The following is a 23,392-nucleotide window of genomic DNA, read 5'->3' as shown; positions in this document are numbered from 1 at the left end:
AATGAGGTAACTAGGTCTTAATAAGTATTTGTTATCGTTTCTTTGGGAGGGAATTCATAATTAAACAGAGCAAGCTAAAGTGATACATGAAAATGTCACATTCAATCGTCTTACACAGAATAGACAGATGATTTTTACTGTCCAAGGAGTCAGGGCTTCTATAAGGCAAACATTTTTGTGCAACTCTAATTCAATTGTATACATACATTGGATGAAAAGAACCTTTCGTGAGAAACGATTTGTGGATTCTAAATACTATGAAATATTAAACTTTTATAATTTCTAAAAGTTTACAAGATATATCATTATAAAAAAATTCGTGTTAAATTATATTGATCAACTGTCAAAAAAGTTTGTTTAATACATTTTTCGATGATTCTTCATTTCTTAGAGAGAAAAAAAAACTATTAGGAGTAAGAAATTCCTAAGTTTGTTGAAGTCTCGCACGCCTTCCAACATTTTTTTAGTGGAATTAATTTTTTTTGTCGGTAGAAACCATTCTCAATACACACAATGAACGTGATCTAGTCAAAAAAGTCTATGATTCGTCCTGATGAGGATCTATTGAAAGCAAAAACTATAGTCCGTAATGGTATATGGTGGTATAAACCAGTTCGATAACGCACTTCTAATCTTTGTACCCTAGGGAGTAAAAATTATGAGTACCATCATGGAGAACATTGTGCAAATCCCGACTTTAGAGAAGATTTAGACATTTAATCAAGATGGTGGTTCCTCTAACACGGCAAAAGGTATTAAAAAGTGGGAGTGATACTAATTTCCTCAGCTTTTTTAGTCACAACTTTTAGTACCCATCCGGTCCGGATTTGTAGTTTTTGTAGTCTGGTTAATTTCGAAGAACATGGTCTTGGAGAAGCTACATACAAATTTGAATTTACTAAAACCTCTATAATTCAAGAGTAGTTCAACATTTCCTTGAATAAGGTCGTACCTTCGGTGACGCCTCGGCTATCAGATTCAAGGTAGTAAATTTTGCAAAAGGAGACCATATTCGAATTAAAAAAATGTCATCTGTTAATATGATATCCATTAGTATACATTCAAAAATTTAGGTTTACAAATTATAGAAATATACCATGAATACCATGATTCATTTTACAATATTGAAGATCCAACTTGAAAATTTAAAATTATTCGAGTTGCTAAAATATGCAATAAAACAAATTCCTTTTAGTTCAAATATTTATATCAATAAAACAAAATATACTTTTTTCAAAAGAATAGATCGTCAAATATTTGGTTATGACCTAATAGCTAAGATTTTTTCTTTATAAAAGAGATGTAATGAGTGTAAAAAACGATGTAAGAAGCACGTAAAAATTTCCTAATCAATTTAATAGCATCTTTCTTTGTATTGAATCATGTTCAAGTTTTATTTATGGGAAAATTTGGAAATTGAGTGGGACATGAGGGGCTCCTTATGGTTTTTCGTTGTTGTAAGAATCATTAAGTGACTGTTTTTTTATATCAAGAAAAGGTATATTTTATTCAATGTCGTTACCTTTGTTTAATTTCACAATTAGTGATGCAACGACTCATAGGCAGCTATTCAGTAATCGGTAAACTTTTGCTAGTTAATCCGTCATTGGCAATGATGTATGTTAATTTAGTTTATAATTCCTTTCATTGTAAAGTTAATAAGAAAATTGAGGATTACATTCATTATACATATAAGAAGATTCAGATAATAGCACAAGTCAAGGGAAATACTCTACTTCTGACATATAAAACATAACTAAATTAGAGACTCTGGAAGCCTAGAGCAGTTGTGCCAGTTGTACAATCTTATAAATATTACTGCAATTTTTCAGGGTTTGTTTGAACTTAATTTAATATCAACTAGAAAATAGACAAATAATAATGGTAGTGGTTTTATATTTTCATCCCTTCTTGTAGACTTTTCGACAAAAAGAAGCAGGCAAAACGGCCCAAAACCAGTTGGTAGTTACACCATTCTTCCGAGCTATGAATTGTTCACAGCCTAACATAAAACAATTTTTTTTAAACTTATTATACTGTTAAGAAGAAAAAGAGGAAAAATCGACAGCAAAAACAAAAAAAAAAAGAGTACATTTTTATGTTTTAGGAGTAACACCATGATACATCTTTGTCATTTAACACAAACATAATTTTCTTTTTACAAATTATATATAATTATAGTTAAATATTTATTTTCCTGAGGAAATGACTATTAATAGCAATATTTAGAAAAATCTTTAAAATCTAATTTTTTGGGTTATTTGGGCACTTTTCCCATTGCTCCTTTTCGCATAGCGTTGTTATTTTTGGTTAAATCATTATTTTATTTTCTAAAAATTAATTTATATGGATAATAAATTCAAAAGAAATAATCAACTTCATCTTTTGCCCAATTTTGTCAATTTAATTAAATATATATATATATATACATCTATATCAATTTGATTAAATAAATACTAAAGAAAATATTTGATACGTAAATTATGTTCTGCTTGTTTAAAAGGACAAATTTAATCATCTAAATACATAAGGATATATATGAACTAATTATGTTTTTACAAAATCTACAGAGCTTCTTGGGAAAAAAAGAACATGAATATAGTGATGTTAAGTTATTGTCAGTGTTTTTATTTAGAGACGTAAGTATTAATTGATTGATTTAGCCTGATTTTTTAGTTTCAGTTAGTCAATACTCTTTTATAACACCGTTAGTGAACTGTATAACATATAAGCCCCAAAAATAAAACGAAGTTAATGATAAAATAGACAGTAGAACGATTAAATATATCCTTTAAACTATGTATTTATTATTCACTATTGAATTCATTTTGGAATAGTAAATATCTTTTAAAATGCTAAAAATTACTTTTATGAGAAAATTAATAAAAAATGAATATTTTTTTATAAACAATCTTAAAAACATTAAAGTTTTGTGTAAGTATGAATGCTCAATAGTTTATTCAAATATTTGGATATAAAATTAGTACCCATCTGTTAAGTTGTATGCATGATATAAAATCAAATCTATAATTTTACTAATTCTTACGTGGAAAAATAAAGAAGAATTTAGTAAATTTTAAAAGAACAACTTTTAAGCTAAGAAGTTTTGTGTATTGTCTATAACTCGATTAAAATTTGTCTTTTAAAGTTATAAATAGTGATGAATATCGTGTCTGTGAAAAATAAACGAAAAAGCAACATAATAATGCTAACAATTTGAAGAATGTTTTTGAGGAAAACAGCTTAGCAGTCCTTTCATTTCATTATATCAACTACAATCAGCTTTCAAAATGGACTAGAGGCCAAATATACAAATGTATTGGCAAGAATAAATTCAGACTATAAGCTCTAAAAAAACGAGGTAACTAAAAAATTCACACGATTTACATTACTAATTATAACATATAATGTTTTATATAAGCTAGCTCACGAGGATTTCGGCTGTTTTTAAATCTGTGGATATAAGCTGTAAATTCTAAACTCTGTCGATAAGTAAAAAAAAAAAAAAACGACGATTAATAGGTTACTTAAAATTTGAATAATGTTTGGGATTAAACAAATTAAATGGCTTGATATTTTATTGGATTAACTTTAAGCAACGGTGGGAGGAAGGAAATAAATACAAATATACTCCATATCTGACATGTATTACTCTTATATCGATCCTCAATTCTACTCTAATCCTATCAATAACTATAACTTTTTCATTCCTTATTGACAAATGGTATCTTTAAGAACCAAAGATTAATTGTAATAGCTTTGGAAAATAAAAAATAATACTTAGATTGTCTAATACTTTAATTTTTCTTAAATGACTTAAATTTACAAAATCCAAAGTAAAATATAATCTTAATAAATAGCTTTCTAATATCAGTTGCTGGTTCATCTCATATTATTGACAAATAAATCACCTTGTTATATATATTGTATCACGCAACTTTCCTGAGTAAAACCCCAGAAAAAGGCTTAAAATCATTTTTAACTAAACCTATTTTTCTTAATTATGGAATAAATAATTGATAATTGTTTGGAATTGTTCACAGCGCCTAAATAAGAATTATTTATAATACAATCCATCAAAGTTTACGACAAACTATTGATAACCTGAGGAAAATAAGTAGAAAGTAGACAGCTGACAACAGAATATCATGTACTTTTTTTAAGGTAAGTGGAGTAAAGTCGTGATTTTCATGTTACCTAGCAAGATAGAAGACTATATTTCAGCTGATTTTGTTATTGAGATACGATTCTTACTAAATGGTCATATAAAGATATATTGTATCAGATGATTCTTATAAAAGCTTTTCATCTATACAGAAATAGATAGCAAATACATATATCAAACATTGAATCTATTGTATTCAGGGTCTCCCAAAGGATTTATTTCCATTATAACTAAACTGGATATATATCTTAGTATTAATATCTCTTTCATTTATGTTGTAGAGAGAAACACCTTACATAGAGTGAAATAGATATACATTTTTTTACATATCATTTTAGTTAGAGATGTGAACTATTCATCGGCAAGGAAAAAAGAGACTGGGGTATAAAATATTTGTATTTTTTTTTGATAATTAAGGGCTTTCACACACCATAATAAAATTAGTAGCAATGGATGTTTAAGGACTATAGATTATATACGCATATATTTGTATATATGTATACCATGGTTTCTTTTATAAGGTGGTCAAATCACTAAAATAAACTTCTAATGTGCATATACTATTTTATTTGGTTGAATTAGAAAGTTACTCATAATTTAGTATAAAGTATTTTTTAATGCAAATTTATCCCCTGGGCTTTATGTATGGCAAGAGTTTTTTTTTTTTTAGTTGTAAATTTGAATAGTGTTATTAATTATGCTAAGATGTTACCATCTTTATTTTTTTCTCATGTTTGATAGAAAACATCAGTGTATTTCAGATGACTTTTTTCGATAATTATGCCTTGCGAAAGTCGTGCAAAGTTTAAAAATAGACATGCCGAAATATATTTTTCAAACACTATCACATAAGTGTTATGATCCCCATACTCTTAATGTGAAATTAGTGCAGGGACAATATAACTCCTGTTTTGAAATACATTATTTAAAATCCATGGGTAGACCAACACGACCTAATAAAAAAATACTGCCCCAATCTGTAAAATTGTAAATATTTTGTTTAAATGGAAATGCACAATTTTCTCTACTCAAGGGAAGATGTTTTATGATATTTATTCTAAAATAATACTCATTAAAACGATTTCTGACAACAACCAAAAAGCCAAAAATACTTAATCTGTAGTGATCTTCACAAAAGGTAAAGATTTGCAATAACTGAGATATATATTTAGAAAATTTTTGAGAAAAAGCTATTATTTATGTGTGTCTTAAGAGGTAATAGAGAAATACTAAAGGTAATCTTGTGCCAAATATTGTCAATCCTCGTCCTTCATCAATTTAATGAGATATTTCATTTACTTTTGATAAACTTAAGAACTAACTAATAATTAGAAATAATCATTGGTTAGTAATTTAGAAACAAATAATCGTCTTCATCAAGTTACTAAATGGCTTTTTCGAGGCAGCAAATCCGGGCATCTGACGTCTTTAAACAATTTTAACAGACTTTTAGTCCAAGTTATCCAACACCTCATAAAAAACTTTTTAAATATAAATTTGTAGGTTGGTATCAATTTTTTTTTTGAAAATTCAGGATTTTAGCTTGTTGAGTTGTTCTTTAAATGATTTTTAATGTTTAATTACGTACAAGGATCAATATTGAGCAATTTAAATTTAGAAAAAAAAACTGAATTGAATCAAGATGACATATATTTTCCTACAATACATATGCTTAATTACCAGATAATTTCTTAACAGTAAGTAACAACCGTATGAATAGTTTTTATTTTATAAAACAAAAATAATAAGTTGAGGATATATGTAACAATTTTGAAAAAATACCAGTCTCATATTCGCTGTTTTTTTTATATTTTCCTCTTGCAATTATATTACAACGAAAGTTTAGGGTATTCATTAAAAATAAATTTGATATTGTTATTGCAAGAATATTAATTTGTTGAAATTGATATCAATGAGGATGAAAAATTATTTACTTTTAGCGAATTTCGGGAATCATAACAGTAAGCATAAGTTTTGATGAGCAGGGATGTTTTAATACATAGCGAGAAAATGACATTGATTTAGCTGTCAAGGTACACCTTTTGTTCTCACATTGAAGAAATAAAAAGAATCTAAGATAGGAAAACAAAGGATTGACTTTTAACCAAAACGATTTACTAAACTTTGATTAAATTTCCAAAGTTGAAGAATAAATCGCAAATAAGGCTTTATCCGTATAAAAAATAACTGTTTTCAATCAAATTTAATACTTTAGGAACATATTGAAAAGTATTGATGATAAAATGCAGATAAAAATAAATAAAAAGATTTCATGAATATCAGGTTGTATATTATCCTAGTTCACTAACAGATAGTTAACTTATGTATTCTGTAAAATAATGCTTACATATCTTAATATAACATATTGTAGTATAATTAGTTAATCTTTCGTTTGCGAATTGGGTTAGTATGTACCCCAAATCTTATATACTGTCTCTCATTTTGTTTCAGCTACAATTGATCGAAAGCACATTTTCTTATTTTTTGGAACGGAGCGTTAAGATATTGCAACTTTTTCGTTTGTAAGTATGTTGGTTCCAAGAATTATTTGTATATTTAGTCAAGGTTTGGTGAATTTATTCAATATATAGATTTGCTATTAACTCAATTAGAAATACTATTACTTTTTATTTTGTTAAACATAATTACTACGTATTTCATATAAATTTGTAACTAAAATAAACTTCTAACCAAATATGTGAATTAAAGAACTTATGTGATAAAAATCATATTCTTGAACGAAAGGTTAAACACTCTTGCGGGTTTAAAATGACCCGTAAACGTAGTTAAGCATTTTACGAATTGACGTAATTTAACAGTTATAAATTGGTTGTCGTGATTTTTTTCCCCCATTTTTCAATATTTTTTTATTATTGTGAAAAAGAACTTTTCTAATGTATTTTTCCAACAAGGTTCTATTATGGCAACTAACTATACTTTATTTACTGTGGAAGTTATTTTTTTAAAGAAATACATGAGTAAATATATATTTTTTATATAGTTGTAAAAATTTTTTACTTTACTATACATTATGTCTATATTTATTTTTTCCGTTGAGAAAATATATCCCAAGAAAAAAGGAATTATATTTTTTTTTAAACATTCCCCCCCCCCCTTTTTATATAAATATATATTTTTATTTTATTTTTGACCCAAGTGAAGTAAAATTATACCTTTGGTTAAAGCAGAGTAGGACTAAAGGGTCAGAAAATTAATATCAAAGCTGTACTCTGTACAATTTTAGACTCTTTGTTCGTGCTCTTTAATGTTGTTTTTGTTTTTTTGTGTGTTTTTTTAATTAGCTATTTACATATGTACGTACATTCTACATACATTTTTAAGTCTGTCATTAAAACTTTAAATGAGATTAACTTCTTTTATACATTGTATTTCATGAAGTATGTTCAAATCCTGTTTATATATTCAAAAAGTGATGAAAGAGTTGAAAAATCACACATTTTGTCAAAATTTTAGCTATGCATATCTGTAATAATAAAGCAAAGTTTGTATGTTTGTTAGTATGATTGATTGACTGACTAATGAGTAATTTTAATTAAAGCTCATTGCATCATATTTAAGAGAAATGAAAAGGATAGTGCATATATTGAGCGTTGTAAATTCATAGTATTCTTTAGCGTTTTGTTTTTGTTGGCATCTGTAACAATATTATTTTTATTTTCTCAAATTTTCAATTTTTAATATTTCATTCTGAAGGAGAAAACATTAAAAATATAAAGTAATCCCTTGTTCCTGTCTTCATAAAAGATGTTGACTCCTTGTTAACAAAAAGGTTGTTAAAAAATCAAATGGAAGAACATACATACAAATGTAAAATAAAAAATAATGAATATGACTTGATGTGAGGCTTAGCATCAAGTGTGTTTAAGTAAAGCACATCCAAAGACCGTTCTAAGGGACTCAAGTTCTCCCTGGCTCATTACATTATATTAAGCCAAGAAAATCATCAATCTATTATTTAATCATTGTGGAAATAAAATCTATGTTTTGAGTAACTAAGTGTCCGAATGCCCATGAAAAAAAGTAAGTAACACATAGGATTTTTTGTGGGGTTATCTAATAGACTTTTAAAGCAAAGATTGCCTGTTAGTCGACATCTGATAATTCTGGACCATGCCGAGTACTAACTCTGTGAGTTTTGAGGAAGTTTAGCAAAGACTATGTGTAGGTAAAGACTAAAGTACTCTCTGGCCCACCAAAACATATTAATTTTATTTTCTTAGACTTTTATTGTTATTATTTCCTTCTTGAGGAGAGAACATGTATGGCTTGAGCAACTATGTTTGAGTATGTTAATGAAAAATAATAGTGAGGATTTCTTAATAGAAATAACTTATTCTATATTAATAGAACAAATATAAATTATTAAAGCAAAGTTTGTTTCTTTGTCGACACCTAATAACTCTGAGCAAGGCTGGGTAATATCTTTAGTATTCTAATAACGGTGTAAATCACTTATTATTAACTCTATTTATTTCAAATCCTGATGTGAATACTTCGCTAGACTTTTTAAACCCCTCAATTTAATAAAATGATGTTATGACCCTTTTTGAAAGGATGAAAATGGATAGTGAAAGTTAACTCGAAGAGTTATCGACTCGGTTCTATCCCATTCAAATAGTGAGTTGATTTTCAAATTTGGAAAAAACCAACTCAACTGTGTATATTTATATGGGTTGTTTGGATTTTTTTTTTTTTTACAAAACCTTATTAAATGTTTTGAATCTCTTGTCCCTCTGTTAAAGTGATTTTCTAATCAATCACATTCAAGACATTCGACATTAAAATTTATTCGACTCGACTCATGTCGACAAAATTCAAATTTAAGAAGAATAGTTTGAGTACGTTCCAAATTTGTATATTAAAGTTAGATTAAATAGATATTATTTAAGACAAAATTGGATTAACCATTAAGAATTTGAGAGTTAAAAGATATATACAAAATTTATTGGGATGTTTTGTAGTTATAACATCGTATGTTTATATTATTATTATTTGGTTCTTTTTAAAAAAAAATTAAACCTCCAAGATCAATAATAGTGCAACACTAACATTTATTTTTCAAAACCTCGATCAAAGAGAGCTATAACAATAATTATGGTCCATAATAACTCTTAAAATATTTGAAAAATTGCCAAAAAAGCTAAATATAAAAATAAATCAGAAACTTTTGTTAAATTTAGGTTTTAGTACAAATACCTTTTTGTACGAGTATGCTCCTAAAATATTGAATTTGATTATATGCCATTCATCTTGCTTATTTAGAATTTATTCGTAAATTTAATTCACTGATGGCTTAAAAGTCGTTGTTTTTCCTTTTGATTTCTCGGATTCTACTTTTTAAAACGTGAGGATTGAGGCATGCAACGGTGGTCATAAAAATGTAATATTATAGTCATTGTTTAATGTACTACACGCAATCTAATCCCAATTTGCAAAAATAATAATATTTTTTCAAAAATTTAATATCTTGTTAAACTCCAAACTCATGATGTTAATATTATTTAGAAACAAGGATATATTTTTTTCGGTTTATTATCTTTATACAAGTATTTTTAGCATTTTAATTGATATTTAAAAGTAGACAATTACATTAAATATTTCAAAAAATGAAATAAAATTTAAATGACATATGTGGTCGATTTTTGGGGGAGCAACAGGCAAAGTAGAATCATGTACTACTACTTGCCTGATAGACCCATTCCTATTGTCCGTATCGATTTTTGTGGATTTGTGGAGCCTGATTTCATGGTTTTACTTGGGCACTATGCCTAATAATCCACCTAAAGACTAGGGCAATTGAGTAGATTCCCTAGGGCAATGAAGCATATTTGAACTCCTCCACCATAAATTGACAAAATTATTCGGATCTGTCAACTTGTTTGTTATGTAATGAAATAGGTTTTTTTACCAAGTTCATTAACTTTGTTAATAAAAACAAAGTCAAAATAGCGTGAGAATAGGAAAAGTATTGAAGTGAAAATGAGCACATCTGCAAATGCTATCTGGTACTTCTATTTCATCCAATGAGTTACGTACAAACATAAAAAAGAATAAGAATACTGATAAAACTGATCAAAGTACCAATTGTTTTTTTTATAGCTTTACTTAAAACTTAACTATATCGCTACATTTCTTGCCACCCTATTAAATAAAAGACATATATATATGCCTTTTATTTACCACAATGGTATTTATGCGTGATTGACACATATTTTTTAATAAATGGAATGAAATTTATTTGTCGAATCAAATATAAAGCAAGCAACCCACACAAAAAAAGATGTAATATCGTTCAACCTCTTAGGGAGTGATGAACTATTTTTTATATTTAATATATTTTTATTTTAGTCTAGAGGTGTGGTTTATTCTTTCCGTATTTTAAAAGTAATAAAAAAAGAATTAGCATAGAACTTAGTAATCTGATGTAATTTTGTTATAATTTATTTTTTGTCTCTATGAGCTCGCAACTTTTTAGTCATTTTATTCACATGCTATAACACGAATTTATTAGATATTTAAATTGCTTTTATTGTATATTGTATTCTTCTTTTTCTTTACTTTTACAATCTTGGAGACAATTTTAATCAAGAAAAAAAAAAAATATTTTACAACTCTAATAAATGTAATTATATTTCTTAGAGCCCTCACATAGTTGGATGATACAATTTTTTTAAAGTGTTTCTTATGAATTTTTACATATTATTGACAGTGTTCAATAGGAAAAATATTGACAATTAATATAACATTTGACCTTTTTTTTCTAAGTTGAATTCAAATAGTAGCTGTATTCTAGTAAATAATCTGATGATGAACTTATCTCAAATTTACGACGATATAGAGTGTTTTGAAAGAAGTTTTGTTTATAAAGTTAAAAGGTAGATTTTTAGCGTTATATAATATATTTTTACACTTTCTTTATTGATTTTTTTAAGTTATAATTTGTCTGCAGAAAAAGCATCCCTTTTGAACTTTAGTCAAATAAAAATTAAGGTATAAATATTATAAAAACATTTTTAAATATTTTTAAACTTAGACTTTTCAATATATTAATATCATTTATTTTTGTTTAAAATCGTTTAAATTAGCTATGAGACTTATAAATATCTAAGAATGCCAAAAACTTATGGGCTTTTGCTGAAGGTCCTGAAGGTAATAAAAAAATCTTAGGCCGTATTTGGAATTAAGAAACAAACCCAATTTCATATTACTCACAAATGTTCGGAAGCTTTATTACATCAAAATAGTACAACAGAAACAAAAGTATTACTTATTAAAAATAATTTTAGTATTACAAAAATGTTTATAAGGCATTGATGATTAAAAAAAACCTATTTAGATATAAAGTAACCAACTGATTATATTTTTGACTTTCTTTCATATCATAATACATTTTAAACAACTGCAATAAGACAAACACCAAAAAGTAATAAACAAGTATTCATTGGTGTTTGTAGGTCGGTTTTTTTAACACACGAGTCCTTTTGAGTCTGAAGTCGATTCACTACAAGTTTGAGTCAAGTTTAAGTATTTTAACTGGCATTCTGAGTTACATTGGATAAAAATACGACTTAAGTCGCACAAGAGTATTAATTCCCAGCTCGGTTGTAATTTAAAGAGACATATACAGTCTATGTACACTAGGGTAATGCCAATTTATTTATTCATGTAACACCAATCAAAATCGAAGAACTTTTATGTGTAGTTGAAGAATATTTGACGTATTTTTGAAATAAATTGAAAGTTTATCCGATCCCGTGATGTAAAATTTTGTATAAATCTGTCATTTTCAAATATATACTTATATACGAGTATATAACTCTCTTTTATAATTTAAAGGTTTTTTAAATAAATAAGTGTGCAAACAAAAAATATATTAATTAAGTTTATATTTTCACATATACTTCAAATTTAAACATTTTTTTGTACTTGAATTTCGATGTATTTTCTCCATAGGCTTTGCGGCCTTTTCTGCATTTTAATTCAATCTGAAAATGTTATTAATCGATTTATCTTATTAGCAGTTGGTTTTAATGCTCTTTATTACATATATATATAATCTAGCAAAGTGAGGTGAATAATTCCATAAAGTTGATTTACTGTAATTATTCTCGATAACTTAGAAATGAAATTATATCCTCTAACTATATTACGACTGTCTTGCAGAACAATTAAGCACATATATTGCACGTGAATTCCATCATGCCTGACGTCAGTTCGTAAGCATCTTCCACTTGATGTGAGGCCAATGAGCAGTTATTTTAGGATGATGACAGGCCAAGCATAATTCATATAGGTACTTGAAATCATCTCTCCATCACGTGTTTTCGCTTCGGTTTTTGGGTTATATTGTGGAGATGAAGACAATGACAAATAAATGGAATCGGACCTGAGTCCGTACAAAATCATTCAAAGACAGTTAGTTGTTAAGAGTAACTTTGGATTATTTTTAGTATGGGTTGTTTTCTTGGGGGCATCAATTGAAAGATACATAATCTAATTCCTAGTTTTTCATCTATTTTCATTCTCCATTTACGTTGGTGACATGGAATAATTAAAATAGTGAAGGAGTGAATTTTTCAGATGGGTTATTTTTGATTTGATGAGTGAGACCAATGAAAAAATTGGGTGTTAATATTTTGTTTTGTTTTTCAAATAAGAGCTCTAGAGAGAGGGAAATCAATGTATTTTATGTGTACTTTTATTTCAATGCAATTCTGTTAATGAAAAAATAATTTTGATCACATCCAGTAGTCATTTTTCAGAGCTGAAAAAAAAAAAGTATTTCCAATAATTTTATGATTTTTTGATATTCCACCAAGATTTAAAAGTCAGTCAACCATTGGAATATGAAGGCCTCTTTTTTTTTGTTTAGAACAAGGAGGAAGATTTTTCTTCCAAATTGACAAATTGGTTATGTTCTTTTACAATAATTGTAAGACATATTTTATCTTTTACACAAAAAATAATTATATTTTCAAATACATACTTTACTCACTTATAAAAATAATACAAATACTTCCATTTAAGAATAACTCTGTTTATTTAGGCTATATTAAATATTTAAGTACTTTAGTTCATACAAACGCCATCATGGCAACTATTACATATGTTATAAAAAAGGAATTTTAAAATCTTCAGAAATGAGGGGAAGTTTTTTATATATTAAAAAAGTAAATGATTTTATTTTTGAAATCCGAATACAATTGTTCCTCGAAGTTATAAGGGGCTCATTTGCTGAATTATATGTTTAAAAAAATAGTAACAACTCTATTGTACACTATTGTTTGGCATTGAATCCCTCACACTGCTACCTGTATATTCGTATTTTGTTGATATCCCTAGAGTCAATGTGGTTATTCACCTCTTTTGAGTAACTAAAGCATTGAAATCAATCAAACAAAAAATTGTTCATTGACTTGTATAAAAATATTACTTTAACGTTTGTGATTTTCCAAAGATGTTATTCTACAAGAAGCGGGGATCAAATTGTCGCCTACTTTAAACCTTGATAACTTAAAGACGACATTATCAAATAAAAAACCGGTTATCAAATAGGAAAGCTATTCTCGTCAGCTGACGATACGTAGTTGAGTTAGCATCATGCCGTCATCATATGAGAAGATAAAGAGCTATAAGTGGAACGAGGAGCTTTCGAGGTCCACCGTAGTCATGGCATTGGTTAATAACGGAGGTGAAATCTCCAATTCAACGATTGCTTCAATTTATTCAGCGTATTCGTAAGAAGCTAGAGGACACCTGGGATGTTGATGCCACCTTAAAGAGGGCACCCCAGGAGGAGGGCGCCCACAGGAAGGTCAGGGACACTGACTTTGTCGACAAGGTGAAGATGGTTGAGGATGACCCTACCAGGTCCATGAAGGCCATGGCGAGGGATCTGGGCTGCCATGAGGAAACCATAAGGGACTGTGTATCTGAAGATTTAATGTGCAGGAGCTACAAGATGGAGGTGGGCCAGATCATGACCCAGGAGGCAAAGGACAACAGGCTGATGAAGTCAACAAAATTACTCAACAAGCTCAAGCACACAAAGTAGCCCGGGATACTGTGGTTTTTCTCTGATGAAAAGAATTTCTGTCAAGATCAGAAGGTCAACAAGCAGAAAAACAGGGGGGATAGCCACCTGCACCAGCCATGTGAGGAAGGTAATGAAGACCCAGTTCCTTGCAATGGTCATGGTGTTCGGGGTGGTCAGCAGTGAAGGTCATGTTATGCCTCCCCACATGTTTGAAACGGGTCTAAAGGTCAATACAGAGGTCTACCTGGATGTTATGGAGAAGGTGGTTCTGCCCTGGATCCAAGGGGTGGCTGGAGACAGGCCCTGGGTGTGGCAACAGGACTCAGCACCCTGCCATGTGTCCAAAATCTCCATGGAGTGGATAACCGATAATTGTTATGACGTCGTAACCAAGGATTTGTGGCCTCCTAACTCTCCTGACCTTAATCCTTTGGACTATTTTGTCTGGGGCTATGTCGAGAGACATACCAACATACATCCCCATAGCACCAAGGCCATCCATATGGACTCCATCAAGGAGGTATTCGGCAACATGGACAATGAGATGGTCAGAAGAGCCTGCGGCCGGTTTAGAGGCCGTATTGAGCCTGTTATTGATGTCATCGGTGATTATATCGAATGAATGGCTACTCTATACCTATAGCTCGTCATAGTTTTGATTTTCAATAAAAAAATTAAAAAATGTATATTTTGTGTTGTTTTTTGTAGAAAAATATTTTGGCGACAATTTGATCCCCGCTCCCTGTATTACCGTTATTACTTCATAATTGGAGAGAAAACATCTAAATATACAGCAATCACTAGTGTGTGTGATCATAAATGATTAAAAATATAACTAAGGATTGCATTGGGATTTATAAGTGTAAGTACTTGTTAGACAAATAGAAGAAATGAGGATCGACATAGAAATAATTCCTGTCTATACATTTAGAAGATACGATGTGGGATTTGTGATTAGTTCCTTATTTCCATAGTTGCTGGCATTTTATTTAATAAAAAAACGATGGTAGCTTAACAGCTTATCAGGGTAACCATGTCATTTTTCCATTTTTTTTATATTTAACTCCGGTAGTTCATTACTTACGGTACTCTATTCAGTGTTCACATTATTGAAAATGGGTCAAGTGTTTTACAACATAAAGTACAAAGTAGTGTTCAACTAAAATGAAAAAGAATGTTGACGACAACCTTAACGAATTTAAAATTTTATTTTCCTTTCAAAAAGAAAATACAAAGTCGTTAGTAGGTAGTAATTTTATCTATTTCTACACTTTTTCTACCTTTTGTCTGTTTGTGTGTTGACTACACTAATTCAATTTAGAAGTATGTAAGGGGGAAAAAGGTATCAGTGTAAAATACATAATAAAAACTGTTTTCAGCCAGTAGGGAAAATAAGAACGAAGTTGTTTTATTACACTTAAAGAAGCAGAAAATCAAAATAAGATTACTGCAGAATGTTTGAATAAGTAAAGAGGGGGGAAATAAAGAACAACACATTTTCACTACTATAAAAAGCGTACATATATTCATTTATTTGTATCTATTAGGTTATTTTTTCCCCATTCGATGCTTGACAAAGTCTATTTTATGTCTTTCTATAACATATGTATGTTTTCAAAAAGAAAAGCCTTAGGAACAGGTATTAAAAAAATAAAAGAATATCATTAAAAATCTGTCAATCAAGGAATACTTTCTATATAAAAAAATATCATAATGACAAATATATATTTATTTTTTGAATTTATATTTTTGTACAACCTATATACTAATATAAATATGTATATATGTAAATTACATGACTTTACAGTATTTAAAAAAAAAGAAAACTGAAAAAAACATGTTATCACATTTAAATAAATTTACTAGAAGGAGCTATGATAGGAACTTGCTCTAATTTAGATGTTCTTCTTCAAGAACTAAGTAATAATTGTAACTATTCAGGAAAATATGAAAAACATCTCAAATAGTCAAATAAAAGTATCTGGCATTGGTTTTAGATCATATTTCCTTGAACTATTTGTCTTATGCAAAGAAATAGCATTGAGAAGATGTTTTAATTACTTCAATTATAATTAAATGTCCTATAATTAAGTGAAGTTAGCATTCTAGCTCAATCGTGAATATTAGATCCCTGATTCGTCAGATCTGGCAACAAAATTTGTGACAACCTTATCAATCTTTTGAGCTCCTGAAAAACTGGATAAAGTTCGTTAAAATATCGAGAAGTAATTAAAGATGGCGTTAAGTTTAATAAATAATTATTATATCTGTACAATAATAACCAAGCTTTTAATATCTTTCAAAAATTATGGCAAAATTTTAAGGACACAATTAATGTCTCTACTGCAGATATTTAATTACGTAACGTAGACATAAAAATAATTTCATTTGAACATGGTTATACAAACTTTACTTAAGGTATGGGTTCGGTTCCGAGAAGTATAATCGAAAACAAAGGCTTTAAATTTTTTACTTAACTTTAAACATTAATCCTATAACTCATATTTTATATTTACATGAGATTTCAAATCCATAGTTTGAGAACTTTGACAATTTTATGACGCAAACTTCATTGATGTAATTGTTAATATATATTCAATGAAACATAAAACAAATAAAGCTTATGTTTTTTTACTTATGACTACCTTCCAGCGTTGCAAAGACGTAATGACTCCTCGAAAAAGGGCTAGAACCACAAGTTTTTGAATAATTACAAAATTGGAATTTAAAAGTGTTTTTTGGAGCAAAAAATTTCTATTTTCATGAACATCACTAAAGTCTGTTCAATCAGTGAATTTAAGTAAAAAGAACTTAATTAATTTCTATCGAAAAAACCGTAAAAATCTTCACATATATCACATATACAAAATATCAGAAAATTATTACCATGCAGTAACCTAGTTGTTGTTATATTTTTTTTTAAATGAAGTGTTACATTATCAAGAGTTGAGCAAAATTGTTAATACTTCAAAATTTGCAGCACTTTACAAATAGTATCTTTGATGAATAATTTGTGAACTTTGGCTAGAGAGGAAATTTAGTCTTTAATTAAATTTAAATATATTCATGCTTGTTTTTTTTTTTGAATTTGGCGATAATTTTTTTCAGAATGTGCCATTAGTATTTAACCTGATTTAGTATTGATTTTAGTATTTTACATACGTACTTTATTGTTTTTAAATTTCAGTGATATTGATATGTGGTTATAGCTTAAATTTAAAAAAAAATGTTTATGCATATTATTAGGTAAATATTTCAATATTTAAGCATAATAACAGAAATAAAATTGTAAAAATTAATAGTGCATTAAAAGTTGGAAAGTAAATAAATGACTTTGTAGCCCTGACAATTTGAAGTACAATTGGGAAAAGAGTATCTTAGTTTTTATGACGTGTAATAGGATTTGTTAAAAGTAGTTATGAGGGGAAGGAAAAATTAACCAATTCTACTCGGTATGGTATCTTGGAATTACTCAAATAACAAGACTCAATTCTAGTTTGAGTCCACAAAAGACTTTTACTTAAAACACGACAAATCCTCAGGGGTACATTCACTTTCATTTAATACACACTCTTTAAATTGCCAACTTCTACAAAATTAGCAAATGGGAATAATGCTTAGAATTTACAACTGTACTACTAATAAGAACCTAAAAAAGATTGCCTTCACGATGAACTATTAAGTATAAATTTCTAATTTCATCATAATATTTTTATCCTCCCCCCTTATCAACATTGCTATTGTTATTTTTTTCAAACTTCATTGGATATATGTACATATTTTACAGCCTACTTCATTTTGACGAAAAATAATATAATATTATTAAAAATAAAATAAAAAAATGATGCTGTATAAAATATCGGCTTTTTCGTGGAAGAGGAGCACAAAAATTAGATTTATATCAAAATCAGACATTGAACAAGGCACGTTCATATATGTACAGTATATATCTACAACGTGGATTGTTATACTAATTAAGTATTATTGTCCTCAAAAGTACAATAGAAAGTAAAGAATAGGGAAATTCTATTCTTCTCCTGGTCACGAAAATGTTAATGTTAATTTGTCAAAGTATGTGGGTTTTTTTCCTCTCCCTCTTTTTTCTATGTTTTTTTTTTTTTTTTTGTAAATACAAAATTAAGAAATATGTGAGTAAGTGTGAAATCACGAACCTATAATAATACTCCATGTCATTTGGAGCCACTCATTCCACTCTCCAAACTCTGAACGTTGATAAAAACAACTCAATGATATATTAATCACAGCACTTCTTTGGTATAGATAAATATATATAATAAGTAACTTGTCAAAGAATTATAATTAATATTCCGGAAAAAAGAAAATGCGGATCACGTCATTCAAAAGGCAGAGATTAAATGTAACTACACTCACTATATACAATGCTTTCAAAAGGTTCTTCCCTTTTCTTGCTTTTTTTTCCTTCTTCCTTTTTAGATATCTGTAAGGCGTGTGTAATACGCGTTATCGACGACGAAGGAACTACTAAGAAGAGGGAGGGAGGGGGAAGGGGGGGAATTACATGGGGTACTTTGAAAATAAAAAAGGAAAAGGAAAATCGTCCTCAAAAGAAAAGAAGCGCATGGAGCAAGGAAGGACCGTAACATCTTTTTATTTCTCATAATCTATAAATACAAAGTCATAATCACATATCACAAAAAAAAATAAATTAATTTGATCCCTCAAAAAGAAGTAAAAATGTTTATTATACTAGAAATTGAAAAATGAGTGATTTTTCATTAGTATTTTCCTTTTTTCTTATGATTCTTAAGGCCTCTTGTTTAATACCATTACTATTAGTAACCCCTGTCAAAGGAAACAAATTTTATGCTTTGTCATTTTTGAATTGAAAAAACAAACCTTATATAACTTATTTTTCATATGTCGTTTTTATACTAAGAATTCCTTGATTATTGTATATTTGTCTCGCTGTTTGTTGATTAACGTCCTACCTTATATAATGAAGAACCAAGAACTGAATGAAAATGTGACTTGACTTCTTCATTTTCTGTTCTGTGATAGAAATATTATGAATCAATTAAAAAATGATGGATCTATTTTGAAATTGTTTAAAACCCTTGTTTCTTCGAAATCCTTTTTAGTAACCAAATTCTAATATTGAATGTTTTGTAGACAAACAATCGATATTTCAACAGAGTTATCGGTATTAAATATGTTTAAGTAGAGTGAAAACCTGATTGGTACATTGAACAAGGGAGGCAACTCTGATAACCCAGATGAGGATATGAAATTAAATCAAGAATCATATTCCAACAAATTGAAGAAATTCGGGTTTAACATTCAAACTAATCAAGTATTTACTACTACTATTTGAAGAAAGTTTGACTCAATAAAAAATTCTTCAAGAGGTCAAGTCTTAATAGTATTTTATTATTAATAAAAAAATGCACTTATGGGTACTTACAATGACATCAAATCTTGTTTTCTTTAGTCGAAAAAGGATGTTTCATCAAGAAAATTAGAACATTTCATTATGAGTGTTCAGTGAGTTGATTGAATTAAGTAAAACAGCCGTTCTTCTGCAAAGAATCTTGCTAATTGTTTTAAAAGAGTATTTAAATATTAACTTTGATTCAACTTAGGAACCATCTATCGAGTAACAAATAATTTATTTATCAAAAGATGTCACCGGGTAAAATTGATATAATAGTCCCTGATTCATATACCAATGCAGCATAATAATAAAAAAGTAGTATAATATACAAGGAGCACTGTTCAAAATGAATGAAATCTTGCAGGCATTTCGTTCAACTCCTATTTTTTTAAAAGCAGGAAGTACTTTATATAAGATTTTAAACAATGAATGTGATTCTAAACGAGGTTTAGCAACAATGTAAAGTATTCCCTGGCTCATCAGATCATGTTTTGTTTTTCTTAATCTGTTATAATTATTATTTTTTTCTTGAAGAGAAAACATCTAGGTATAAAGTGAATAACTACGTATGAGTATGATCATTAAAAACGAAGGGGATCACCAAAGATTTGTTAAAGTGTTATCTCCGATATTGTTGTAGAAAATTTGTATGTTTGTCGATACCTAATAAGTCCAAGCAATGATATAAACAATTTAGACATAATACATTTGAATTTCAAATGTATTACAAAACCATATGATTCAAGTCTACGTCAGATCTCAATTATTTTTCAATATAACTCATGACATTAATTAAAAGAAGTATTTATAAAATAAGCCTATGACGTCATCAAACATCAAACTTGAATATAAAAAAGTCTCATTTTTAGCAATTCATAATTTAATATTTACAATTAGGCGAGCAATAAATAAGCCACCTTTTTATGGTTTTAAGATTTTAACTTTGCCCATTTTTTTTAATAAATATGCATGACATGAGTGGTGTTTACTTATATTACTTTGTTTTGCAAAACGATTGAAAGTGACGCCGTCTTGCGGCAAATAATACAACTCCCTAAGTGACTATATTATTTATTATTTGTAAATTCAAATTCAAAATTGTATTTGGGGCACATGAAAAGTATATTAAAAAAGAGTACCCTTAATTAATTATTTTTTGTACCCTCCAATTATAGACAGTAATTACGAATTATATATACTTTTCATTTGTGTCACTGTGGGTAGATTATGTAATCTGTGACGTTAGTTAAAACATATACATTACATTAAAAAAGTAGAATTAACTCAAATTGTAATTGATTGGACTTTTGTTAGCAAAGCCTAAAGTTATGTATATCCCAAAAGGACCACAATCAACTCTAGAAAAAGTCAAGGGTATTCTAGATTGTATCTTCTTTTCAGCTGTTCTAAGATGAGAGTACGTTAATGTTTGTATATTCTTTTTAATTATATAAAAAACATCCCCAATTGTATTTAAAGAACAGATTTTCGTCATGAGTTCAATAGGATGATCTTAAATAAAGTTCTAAGTAAATGTCTAAGTGGTTTAAATAAAATTTTTGAAGCTAATGCCTTTTAGGAGAGTTTCTAAAGTTTGGAACGTTTTCAAAGGACAAATAACAGGAACTGGGATGGGACTTAATGTGACAAACCAAAACGAAAAAAAAAAATTATATTTCACTCCAAATCCCATTTGTAAGACTTTTTTATAAAAAACAAATCAAACTTACACAATTTTAGCAGTAAATTCAATAGCTTGCTATTTAAAATGAAGTTTCAAATGCATAAAAAAAAAACCTCTTCATTCAATACTTCCAAATCATACTTTTCGATGACTTGCAGTCCATTAGAAAGCCTTTAGGCTTAAAAGGAGATTAGTATTAAAATAATCCCTGCAAACACATGCTCTTTCAGAGATGTCTAATGACTATATAATTAATTGTTTAATTTATGGTTTTATTTCTTTATATATATATATGTACAATTAATTTCTACTTCCCTCTTCCCCCCTCCTGGGTATCCCCTACTTCTCCTTCATTATTTTTATTGATAAAATATAATTTTTTTTCTGTAGTATTTTTTTAACATAAAAGAAATAATATTATTTTCTTAATTAATGAATGATAGGTTAGGTGATTTTAATTTCTGTAGATTGAAGAATCATTGAAATGATGGATAATTTATACTTTTTCTTGCAAGTAGGGAACAAAAAGATGTACAAACATAGAATAGGAAAAGAAAAGAAAAGGTAAGGAATGTGTTTCTTTCACTTAACTATCAATAAAAATAATTTGATAGTTCTTATATCATTTTCTTTTATGAGTATCATTAATAACAAGATCATTATGGATACCATGTAGTACCCACAAAAGGAACATGGTTCTTAAACAACAAACACCTTTATCATTCCTTATTATTATTTATCATACATTTTTTTATTGAACACATGCATACGTGTAGAATAAGTGTAAAATTAGATTAGTAGAAAATATGACCAAAAAAGAATACTATATTTTTAATAGTTGGCAATCTGAATAATTATTTTCTTTTTTCCTAAGTTGTTATCATTATTCTTATATTCTTGAGGAAAGAACATCTATATATAAAGTAATTGCATATGTTGATACAGTAACATTGAGTTATTATTATTATTTTTATAATGTTCCTTAAATTGGTTGGAAGGAGTTGCACTGATTAAGTATAAGTAAACATTATAGTATTACATTTACTGCATCTGACCTAGGAAATCTTTTGGTGAAATCCATATACAGAAAGTATATTTCTTTCTCTAGGAATTACCTGAGCGCGAAAGTCATTATAAGTGCATTTAATACAACACGATTCATCCTTGAAATATGAAGTGAAATTAATATGTGCTAAGTACGTTTACTTTCAACTATTTTGGCAAACCAATTTAGATTTAGGACATTTCTTCCTCGACCCTCTTGATTTGCAAGGGTCTGTCCATCCTTCCTTTTCTTACACCAATTCTCAATGGTCCTAAGAGGAAACTGTAACCTTTGAGCAACGTCTCTATGGCTTGACCACCCTCTATCAAGGCAACAGCCTTGGTCCTGGTCTCCAATGAGTGCTCTCTCACCCTTTCGGATATTGAATATCAACTAACCTCCTGTGGTGTTTCCTGTGCTATTTTATACTGATGTATGATGCAATTATCGAAAATTATTGCATCAGAAAAATTCAATATTGCCTAATCATTGTACCTGCCAAATTTCATATTATTCCGACGATAAATTTTTTTTTTTTTACTATAAAACGGATATTTTTAATACCACGGTCAATTTTTGGACATACTGTACATAATAATTACACTTATTAAAACATGACTTAATAAATGTGAAATCAAAAATTGGTATCAAAAAAATATTTTAAATGTAATCTTTGATATCCTGACATAGAGATCGATGGAAAAAATTAGGTGTTAATTTACAAATTAAATTATTGTATTTGTTATCAAACCTACATAATTCTTTATTTCATTTCTTTACTATTGCTTGTTGAAAATCTTATGTAAGAAGTAACCGTTGTCTTTTTTTTGTAAGGTTTCCCCAAATATCGAATTCTTTTTATACCACTTTTTCGAAATTATTTTTTCAATTTTGCTTATAATCACTCGTACTTTGAAATAAGCTTTTTTAAAAATTGTTTATATCTCTCAGATTAACGATTTAACCAATTAATAACATTTATTTCTTCATTTCCCCCTTTATTGGTCAGATGGAAATATACCAATTAG

At 28.3% G+C, this 23,392-nt stretch overlaps 1 protein-coding gene across 4 annotated transcripts in view; it reads right to left on the bottom strand.

Annotated features, from left to right (window-relative positions):
* The window catches only part of LOC121120399 (uncharacterized), a 386,468-nt gene extending 367,844 nt beyond the window's left edge, over positions 1-18,624 (bottom strand). For 3 of the 4 annotated variants that reach the window (XM_071889102.1, XM_071889103.1, XM_040715267.2), the window contains exon 1: positions 18,395-18,606. The gene's annotated coding sequence lies outside the window, so the exon portion shown is untranslated. Of the gene's footprint in view, positions 1-18,394 lie in introns of all 4 variants that reach the window. The other variant, XM_040715266.2, reaches the window with a different exon arrangement.
* Positions 18,625-23,392: the final 4,768 nt, after the last annotated feature.

Source organism: Lepeophtheirus salmonis, chromosome 6 (genome assembly GCF_016086655.4).
Source record: "Lepeophtheirus salmonis chromosome 6, UVic_Lsal_1.4, whole genome shotgun sequence".
Classification (NCBI taxonomy): Eukaryota; Metazoa; Arthropoda; class Copepoda; order Siphonostomatoida; family Caligidae; genus Lepeophtheirus; species Lepeophtheirus salmonis.
Note: the sequence above shows the minus strand (reverse complement) of the source record. Positions and strands in the feature narration are given on the sequence as shown.